We start from the raw sequence: 11,322 nt of genomic DNA on the forward strand, positions 1-11,322 counted from the left end.
TATATATATACACACACACACACACACACACACACGCAGTATATCAAACACATAAACAGCGGTAAAATCCTGTGGAGTCCCATGGCTTACAGGTTTTGTACGACTGTGTAACATTCTGATATTCCATGAGCACTCATATTGCTTTGCCAAAAACAGCTGCTTTTGATGAGAGCATCCCTTGCCTGACATCAGCTGTGTGACGCAGGATGAGGGAGACAGAAAAAATAAAAAGAGACAGGGGAAAGAGAAGTGTCTACTGGCAGGTGCTGGCAGCACGGGGTGAGGGATAAAGACTTCCTGCCAAGTAGATGATTTGGGTCAGTAGGTAATTGCATTCCTGGATCACAGAGGGCTAGGTGGCAATTAATCCCGGCTGTGAGCCACGTGAGCAGGGGAACACGTTCACTGTGCAGAGGCAACTGTGGTCAGAGAGAGGGCCTGCCTGCTCCAGCCAGGAAGCCAAGCGGCATTCTCGTCTCCATTCTTGCGGTAAGAGTGCACAGCAGGTGAGTATATCTCTACAATACAACTGGCCTGCAAATATCATGCAACGATACAAATGTTTGGTTTGTGTCCATCAACTTCCAAATAAAAAGAGAGAGAAAAAATTCCATTAAAAGTCCAATTAAATTAAAAGTACCTTTAATTTATGAAGCGAATTCACTGGATTGTTCAAAAACTGGCCTCATGCTTATTTCATTAGTCAACATTAGTCACTGAATTTCCAGCAAAGATAACTGTCAATTACAAACATCCACAATAACAACAAGTGTCCACAATAATAAAAAGAAAAAATATTTAAAAAAGAAAATCAAAGAATAGCAAGAATAGAAGAAAAGTAAGAATAGCATATTTAATATAATTTTTAATAAATGAATAGATGCACCATGCCATGTCATTGACCCAACTATATTATGCTACACACAACACCATTCAAAGGTTTATAGGTAAAGTTTTTTATTTTTATCTTTTTTATGTGCTTATCAAGGCTGCGTTTATTTGATCAAAAATATATTAAAATTTGTAATATTGTGAAATACTACTACAATTTAAAAGAATTGTTTTATTTGACTGTTTTTACTGTCTATTTTAATATAGAACATTTATTCCTGTGATGGCAAAGCTACGTTTTCAGCAGCATTTACTTATAAACAGAAATACTGTAGAAATCTTTTGCAAAACTGTAAATGTCTTTACTGTCACTTTTGATCAAATTAATGTATCCTTGTTCAACAAAACTAAACATTTCTTTAAAACAACAACAACAAAAAAATCTTACTAACTCCAAACTTCTGAATGATACTGTACCATTACTGTAAACATTACTCATTATTACTGATAACTCATACAATATAAGATGTTATGATCATCTAAATGATTGGGGAAGAAGCCAAGTATAGGAAACCATGGCGGTCATTATCACAAAACAACCCATGACAGCATGATCAGGACCACTCCTATCATCCCAAAGGGGTTTGTTTTAGGACAATGACCAGGTGAATGGTCATCTTATTACATGGCTACTTACTAAATTAGTTTGTTTTATTGTGTGAGAAGAAAGAGATTGATTCAAGAGACCTGAAATTAGCACTAATTCCTGCCAGATACAACAAGCTGATTATTTTCATGTTAAGGCTTTATTTTGTAGTCTTCATTTAGAGCCACATCCTCTGTAAAGAAGCAGTGGGGATTACGTGCAAGTTACAGCACAGGACAAATGATTCAATGCCGTCAATATAGGTCCTACTTAAGTAATAATGACTAATAGATTTTGTTTGTGCTCCTTGTGATTATGCTGCCCATTGTGGAGATTTTAAAAACAGCCTTTAACAGAGCATTGATTATGGCTTTCCATTTGTGAGGTGAGAACATTGTCCAGCAATGAAAAATGTTTTAACTTCGCATGAGTTCAGCAAATGTATCCTTTTTCATTTTACAAGACAATAAACCCCTTTCCACATTTTTCTTCACTATGCTTGAGACAGACCCCTACCAAGTTCAATGGCAAGCCAATAATGGATAGAGAATTAGTTTAAAATGCCAGCAATGGCGACTCAAAAGGGTCATTTTTATTCTCTATAGACCTCAGAACACTTTGCTCCTCTATTTAATAACTCATTATAGCTCTTTCTAATTTCGTTCTGGCTCCAGTCTTTTTTGCATTGTACTTTGTAATAATAACACTTTCTATTAGCATTGCACTTTAAGATGCTTTTAAAATCAAACCAAAGATTAGAGACTTTTGGGAACACAATGTTAACTTTTAACTTTGCAATTGGAGAGTGACAGCAGACACTTAATTTATGACTCATTCTACTCTTATGTTACATTTTTGAACATGACCTGAAAATACCTTTCCTAAATATATAAAGCAAACGAATCAATACACAAAAAAAAAACAAAGAAATTCAAAACAACATTTCATGACCATGAAGCCAGTCCACAGATGACTGAATAATAAACAGGCCACTGGAGCATATCTTATGTCAGAACTGCATAACAGAATGTGCATGACTGAATATTGGTTAAAGATATGTGGGGGAAAAAATTAAAATAAATAAATAAATAAAAATTATGAATAAAAGTAATCTTATTTCTATAATGACAATAATTTTAAAAAATTCATTCATTCATGGATTAGTTGACACGGTTCATTTCAATTAAATAACATTTTCAATATTTTTTATGTAACCATGTATTAAAGGCAGAAATCAAAACTATTTGGTTAAAGGAGCTTTTATAAAAGACTGATTTAAATAAAATAAAACAAAACATATTTTATAATTTAACAAAAGGTTTTAATAATGCACTTTTTATATATTATTGATTATACACTCAATTTTGAAGTTCAATACATGTATGATGGTACACTGGTATTCAGCTTTAAAAAAAGAAGGATGATTTTAAAATTTAGATAGGTTTTTAAAAATAATTAAATAATTTAAAGTATAATTAATTCACTGCCATGGGCTACTTCAATCAGATATCCTTTTCAAGTTTGTTTAGGGCTGTTATCAGTTTCAGCTCTTGAAAAGCCATAAGATGCACACAAATAAATGTGTTTGGTTCAAATTTTTTCCACAGCTACATCCAAAGCAGAGAATTTGCCACTTTGTTTAGCTCTAAAAAGCTCCATATTTGTGATTTAAGCCTGCAAATGTTTTCCAGAAATGGGCCCATACCCGCTGATCCATCCTAAAGCCAATGAGGCACAGGAATGGCTGGCACGGTGCTGGTGCAGAAACAAATATCTGCTGCTCTAGCTGCGTCTCTCAGCAAGCTATCATTTAACACGCCAACATCTACCTCTCCTCTGGGGCTACGATATAGGCTTTTGGATTGCTCTGTTTTTAAGCCAACAAGCCTCATAACAAAATAACAGGACTAGTGAAATGGCATCTGTTAGTCTGGCACATGCAACCTTTTGAGCCGGGCTCCATTAACATACAGCCTGCGCATCAGAAGAAATTAATCTGCCAGTGACCTCTGATACCAAAAGAACAGGGCTGAGGCTGAGCCCCCAGAGGCGGAGGATAATGCCTTTTTTGGCAGATCGCAAAACTGCGCATTTGCAGCGAGGGGACATTACTGTTAGATATTGGCATTTTTAATCTGACCTAAAGACTGTGTGGCTCTATGACAGTTTAAAAACGTGCTAATGGGCTCATAGTCTTTCAAAGCTCAAAATCTGTGATTACGTACTTTTGCTTTCTGCAAAGTCCCATAAAGTATGCATTAAATATTAAAAAGTCAAAAACACACATGATATGAAGCAATTGCAGTTAAATTAAAAATAATACTGGAAAAGTAAATAGGCCACAAGAGGCCATATGTTATGTTGATTTAACCATGTACTGAAAGCACAAACCAAAGCTAAGCTCTAAGGTCAAATAAAATAAACACGGTTCAATAAAAAGAATTACTATTATTAGCCAAATCAATCAATCAGTCAATCAATCATATGTAGCCCTTACAGCTCCACAGCAATCCGTGCTTAAACTAATCAAATCTGATTGTCCTGCTCTTACTGCAATTTTAGCAATGGACATTTCTTTATATCACTTTCCAGGGTTGTTAAATATATTCAGCTGTATAGTGAACAGAAATTTTGTCACTGATCTAGGCCAATTATCACAGTATGTACTCAATTTTTAAAGGTGCAGTAGGAGATCTTGGAAAATGCTAACTTTAGCCTGATAGCACTGAAAGTGAACATCCCACCCACCCTCCCTCCAACCTCCCTCCAAATTCCAGCCCAACATTACAATAGCCCCCCCCACCCCCATTTCATATAAACTGAACAAAATTATAAACGCAACACTTTTGTTTTTGCCCCCATTTGTCATGAGCTGAACTCAAAGATCTAAGACTTTTTCTATGTACACAAAATGCCTATTTCTCTCAAATATTGTTCACAAATCTGTCTAAATCTGTGTTAGTAAGCACTTCTCCTTTGCCGAGAAAATTCATCCACCTCACAGGTGTGGCATATCAAGATGCTGATTAGACAGCATGATTATTGCAAAGGTGTGCCTTAGGCTGGCCACAAAAAAAGGCCACTTGAGTTCAGCTCATGAAAAATGGGGGCAAAAACAAAAGTGTTGCGTTTATAATTTTGTTCAGTGTATATCTCTTATCACGTGCGACGTTTGTTCTATTCGGTTGGCGCGAGGATTGGAATTGGGAACCGCTGGGCTACATGTGTCACCGGTGAGAAAACTTTATAGTACAGTTAGTAAAAGTACTACAATACCAGGAAGGAAGATGGGGTTGTTGATGTTTGTCTGCTATTCTCGCTCTGTCTGCACAGAGTGCGTGAACGCACTGATGACGTATCCTGTCTGCGCGAACTGGGTGCGCAGAGGTATGTTAATATATACATTGACAGGCAGGTAGGAAAGCCAATTAAAACGCTTGGACCGAGCGTTTTAATTGGACGAACATTTCTTGGTCCTACGCCTTCCACAGTATATATAAATACATTTTATAAATACATCATACACTTAACTTAATGATAGCGGTCGGGATATGAAGAGACTTTCAACAAGCATAACCAAGAAAGTTTACGAAGACAATCACCTATAGCACCATTAAGTGTAGCACATGTATCATGGAACACTGGGAATCAGCTTTTAAGAAACAGGATGGTTTAAAAATCATTTTAACAGATAAAAAAAAAAACTGGGCTAACTGGGAAAAATGTACTATACATACACTGAAATGAACACTAATAGCGGGAAAACACTAACAACATTTATTCAGTTTGCATGATTCCTTGCACAATATTATGTCATGCCCTCAAAACACTTTTACCATGATTAGTAATCTAATCTTATGAATTTTGATGTTTGCATCACATCATCAGATTCATACGTATAACTTTTCTGATAGTAAACTTGCTCAGTAGCTCACCTGGTACAACACTGCACTTGTGATATGATGTGCTTGGGTGGGAGTCCTCAAGATAAAAGAGCTCAAAGGCTTGTAGTAGCCGGCTCAAATGGCATAGTTGCTTCAGCAAATGCATTGTATTTGTTTTTTTTTGTTTTTTTGTTAACACTATCGGTTAGGTTTAGGTAGAATGTTGTTTTCAAACACAACACAGCTTTAAACTTTAAGCACCAGACTGGTCTTTTTCATTTCCAAACTATCGCAATAACGTATAACATCCAAAATAATAAAACGTTGCCAAATTGCATCCGATTATTCATTTAATTCATCATTTAAATTAATTAGATTCTTAAAAACTGAATATATTGGAATAAACTAAAATTCTAACTCCAAAAATTGTAGGCATATTTCATTGACCCCAAATAAAAATAAGGACACTGGCTTTACCGTAAAGAAAACAGATAAAGAACTGTTGGAAGTATCCTGCCGCTGCTTTCATTAAAGAGGTCTTATGTTAAAATAGAACGCAATCAAACCCTCAGTGTGAATCTTTTTATAAACCGATAATCATCCACTTATTTAACTTCACTTTCTTGCAATCTGCCCAGGCTTCTAATTGCTCTTGTTAATCAATCCTGAAGTTTATATGTTGTCAGGATATTCTCTCAGATTGACAACGCTATGAAAACAAACACCAGAAATTTCTCAAACTGGAGAGAAGAATATGTTAGGAAACAGAGGCCAGTGCTGAGAAGCGAGTGCACATAGATTAAAATCTTAATCCAATTTCTAAAGACGAGGTGGAGGATTCTCACAGCAGTGCTACCATATTTCAGTGTGTCACAAAAGAAAAATTATTAATTTCTTGTATTATAAAAGCTAAACAACAAGACAGTTCATTACGAGGGAGGTTCCGGTCTTCTTTTAAAACAAATCCCCTGGCCTTTTAAAAGGAAAAGTTAGCAATCCAACATGCCATTTAATGGAAGCACTTGTTACTGCCCACTGATTAATTGAAAACAAAATTCAAGTGTTAACTATCACCTAACAAGATGAGTCACCACACATTTGGGGGATGAATAAATAAAACAAAAGTTAACAAAGACTGTGTTAGTTCACATAAAACAGAGCGATGATTCATGAATAGTAAAATGTTTTGACTGATGCTAAGTGCTCCAGCTGCTGTTTGCACTGGCTGGCTCCAAACTGAATTAAGACAAGTGTTGAAGAGTTTACAGTAAACTTTGTCTGAAGCCAACCAGCACTGGATATGAAGACCCTTCAGTACTGTTGAGCGAAAAGTAATGAGATTATCACACCGTTCTATCATTAAAGTCGAGTATATCGCACCTCACGGCTATGGAACATCCCATTAAGGTCTACCTTTCCCTGCCACTGATATGGTGTGGTACCAGAGGAATGTGAAGGTGTAAACAGCTAAACTGTTGGTTTACTAGCAGTCAAGAATAAAGGTGGAGGGATGTAGTGTACTTAGACTAAAGAAAGTCCTATTAAACAAGTACAGGTAGATCTACTTTACCAACTTAAGGTAAAATTCCAGAGGGTTAAGGCGGAAAACTCTGTATAATTTCAGATGTGTTGACTGTGAGCTATGCTTCATTCTTTTTTTTTTTTTGAAATACCATGACTAAACAAAGATAACCCAACATTGTGGCACAAGATATTCTTCTCCCTGCATGGAGAAGAATTGAAAAACCCTTCTAACTTCCAGAATTGAACAGCTTTTGACAAAATTAAAAATGGGTTGGAAAACCCCAGACAGTTCCTTGCAAAACTGCTTCAATTTATTTTTTTTAATGTTTTATGTTTTTATGTGACCCTGGACCACAAAACCAGTCATAATGGTCAAATCACCTGAAAGCTGAATAAATAAGCTTTCCACTGATGTATGGTTTGTTAGGATAGGACAATATTTGGCCGTGATACAACTATTTGAAAATCTGGAATCTGAGGGTGCAAAAAAATCTAAATATTGAGAAAATCCATCTCAATCCAAATCACACCATGAGTAACGCATTCCACAAATGTATCTCCTCAGCAAATATTACCAAACAAAGAAAAGGGTCACATACCTATGACATGCAAAGCCATCTCTGAGCAAAATAAAGAGTACACATCACAATGAAATGTGACCCTGGACCACAAAACCAGTCATAAGTAGCACGGGTACATTTGTAGCAATAGCCAAAAATACAAAATTATCGGTTTTTCTTTTATGCCAAAAATCATTAGGATTTTAAGTAAAGATCATGTTCCATGAAGATATTTTGTAAATTTCTTACCATAAATATATCAAAAATGTATTATCATTAGTAATATGCATTGCTAAGGACTTCATTTGGACAACTTTAAAAGGCGATTTTCTCAATATTTAGATTTTTTTGCACACTCAGATTCCAGATTTTTAAATAGTTGTATCTCAGCCAAATATTGTCCTATCCTGATAACCATACATCAATGGAAAGCTTATCTAATCAGCTTTTAGATGATGTATAAATCTCAATTTACCCTTATGACTGGTTTTGTGCTCCAGGGTCACAAATACCTTATTTTCCATTTCAATGAAAATCCAGCCATGGTCGACAGTATAGGAAGGACATGTATATGTATACAGACTGAGGAAGTGTTTCTAAAGCTACTGAAGGTTGTTCTTTAAACTCACAGATTAAAATAAAGCCCAGACACACATGTTGTGCAAAGTACAAGCCACTTTATATTAATTGTACCACTCTATATCAGCTGTACAACTTTAAACAATTGTGTGAATGAATAAATACACAAGTAATTCAAAACCTCCAGGAAAATGTCAGGTGGCTCCTCCTACCAACAATTCGCCCAAGAAAATGAAGGCCATAAAGAGCAGCCTGTCTATAACTGCCTATATATTATGTGTTTTAAGCTATACTTCCGCTGTGAACAGCACAACTGCGATTATAAAAGGGTAGAGCAATGTGCCACAGGATTGCAGCAAGGTTAACATGTTCAAACACAGCCACAACTTATATAGAATAGAAGAGAAGAGAAGAGGTTACTTACAGCATACCGTGTGTCTATGGACTAGAGAAGCCCTCAGTGAGGAGGACCCACAGCCAGGCCCTTATGCTGTTAAAATGACTCATAGTGCTTCTTCCTGCTGCACTGTGGAGGTAAACATTTCCAAATATGGAAATAAAAATAGGCGAAAGATTGGGGGCAAAATTTGATTCGCCTTGCTTTTTTGGTCTGGAATGCCACTCTTTTTCACTGGCCAGAGGCACATAGAAGCCAAGTCTGTGGTTCGTACCATTTGCAGAATAACAATGGTAATTGCTGGGAGTTATTTAACAGGGGGGCAAGCACACTCACAATGGTCTCTAAGAATAAAGCAAACCACAGTATCTAAAAGTATACTCTCGAATGTCTACAGAGAGGACAACAAAAACTGAACAAAACGAATAAATGAAATGTTCAATTAATAAAAATGTTGTCTTTACATTTTTTTGACTATATTGATTTTTTTTTTGACTATACGGAGTGAAAATGTCTGTCTGATCCATGCAAAAAGCTTCAAAAGATTACAAGAGGCTTCAAGACTACAAGAAGTTTCAAGACTGAAAAAAAATTGTGTATAGTATTTACTTTTAGTAGTAACAGTTTTAGTAGTAACAGTTTTTACAGTTGCTAGTAAATTTCACAAATGATTACAATGAAATGGCAAGTAATACATTGAATTAAATGTAATATTTTGAAGTAAAGACTGAATACTCCAACAATCTCTAATAATAAAACAATCTTTGTTTCATTTACAACTTTAAATAATAATTTTTTCAGTGTACTTTTAACTGCTTTTTTGTGCTTTCTGGCACTTGACAGTTTAAACTACCATCCACTTTGTTACTTAATTGCAAGGGCATTGTCCCAATGCAATCAATGAATAAATAAATAAATGAAAAAAAAATAATTATCAAACAAACAATATTTATTTTCTATAATATTATCTATTTATCCCTCCATCCATCCGGCAAATCACGTGTAGGAAGTGTAGAAAAACACTTATCCATTGTTAGGTATGTGCAAAACTACATATTTTTAAAATCAAGTCAGTAGGTTGTCAGAACAACGAGTTGATCTGACCTAATCGTTCTTAGTAGGAAGCTTTATATAATTATACTTATTTTTGGATTAAGTATTAAGGATTAAGTAATTACTGATTACAAACATTTGTCAGGGGCCATTTAAGTTATGTTCTTGCATTAAAAAAATCAAACCACTGGCACTAAAAAAAATATAAAAACAGATCTAGATAAAGTAACTGACTAGTAGGGCTGCACGATATAGTAAAATCGTTATCACGATACATCTTTGTGCGACTGTCAAATTTCGCAGGCTGTGGTTTATTTAAAGGGTTAGTTCACACAAAAATGAACATTCTGTAAGTAATTACTCACCCTCATGTCGTTCCAAACCTGAAAGACCTTCGTTCATCTTAATTCAACACAAATTAAGATATTTTTGATGCATTCCGAGAGCTCTCTGCCCCTCCCATAGACAGCAAGGATCCTAACATGATCAAGGCTCAGAAACGAAGCAAGGACATCGTTAAAATAATCCATGTGACATCAGGGGTTCAACCGTAACTTTACGAAGCTACGAGAATACTTTCTGTGTTCAAAGAAAAAAAAAACAATGACTTTATTAAAAAATGTGTCGTCTCTGTGTCACCAGTCCCATTTTGGAGAGTATCACATACGTAAACAACATATGCTGTTCTGTGTCAGCAGCACCGTACGCGGACACGTTGTTTACACTTTGATCTGAATGTAAACATGGTATCTGCATACATATGTTGTATACGTTGTTTACGTACGTGATACTCTTCAAAATGGAGCTATAGGGTGACGCGGAGGAGACGTATTGTTGAATAAAGTCATTATTTTTGTTTTCTTTGCACACAAAAAGTATTCGCGTAGCAATGACTTTATTAAAAAATGTGTCGTCTCTGTGTCACCAGTCCCATTTTGGAGAGTATCACATACGTAAACAACATATGCTGTTCTGTGTCAGCAGCACCGTACGCGGACACGTTGTTTACACTTTGATCTGAATGTAAACATGGTATCTGCATACATATGTTGTATACGTTGTTTACGTACGTGATACTCTTCAAAATGGAGCTATAGGGTGACGCGGAGGAGACGTATTGTTGAATAAAGTCATTATTTTTGTTTTCTTTGCACACAAAAAGTATTCGCGTAGCTTCGTAAAGTTACGGTTGAACAACTGATGTCACATGGATTATTTTAACGATGTCCTTGCTACGTTTCTGAGCATTGATGATCGTGTTAGGATCCCTGCTGTCTATGGGAGGGTCAGAGAGCTCTCGGAACGCATCAAAAATATCTTAATTTCTGTTCTGAAGATGAACGAAGGTCTTACAGGTTTGGAACGACATGAGGGTGAGTAATTAATGACAGAATTTTTTTTGGGGTGAACTATCCCTTTAAAATATAGGGGTGGGGGGGGGAGGGGGGGATAGACTCACATATGAACCGTGATTCACTCTTCTAGCATTCAGTCTTCTAGTATTTGAATCGATTCACAAATTTCAAAAAACTATTTTTTAGTTAATATAATAATAATATCAACATGTTGTCGGAACGAAACAGCAACAGATTTGGGGGAGGAAAAACAAATACATCCTGCCCCATTTTCAGTGAGGGCAAATGTTTTCAAAATATTATATTAATTAATGATCTTTTGTTATTAAGGGAAGTGTAAAATATTTTTAGATTTATTAGGACATTAATAGTTAATATGAAACACTGATTTATTGAGTTAGGACTACCCATACTACAGACTGGTGTGTTTCTGTATCAAAATACTGGCGTGTTTGATGTCCAGTGTGCACAAACAATTGGATGAAAAATCGTG

The 11,322-nt window shown here is 35.7% G+C and overlaps 1 protein-coding gene across 3 annotated transcripts in view; it reads right to left on the reverse strand.

The window, feature by feature from the left end:
- lpp (LIM domain containing preferred translocation partner in lipoma) overlaps window positions 1-11,322 on the reverse strand; it is a 260,901-nt gene that overhangs the window by 245,130 nt on the left and 4,449 nt on the right. The window contains exon 1 of one of the 3 annotated variants that reach the window (XM_016279542.1): window positions 8,449-8,824. The exons of the other annotated variants lie outside the window; for them this stretch is intronic. The gene's annotated coding sequence lies outside the window, so the exon portion shown is untranslated. Of the gene's footprint in view, window positions 1-8,448; window positions 8,825-11,322 lie in introns of those variants that run through there. 3 annotated transcript variants of the gene reach the window in all.

This window comes from Sinocyclocheilus grahami, unplaced genomic scaffold (genome assembly GCF_001515645.1).
Source record: "Sinocyclocheilus grahami isolate Dianchi unplaced genomic scaffold, SAMN03320097.WGS_v1.1 scaffold131.1, whole genome shotgun sequence".
In the NCBI taxonomy this organism is placed as follows: domain Eukaryota; kingdom Metazoa; phylum Chordata; class Actinopteri; order Cypriniformes; family Cyprinidae; genus Sinocyclocheilus; species Sinocyclocheilus grahami.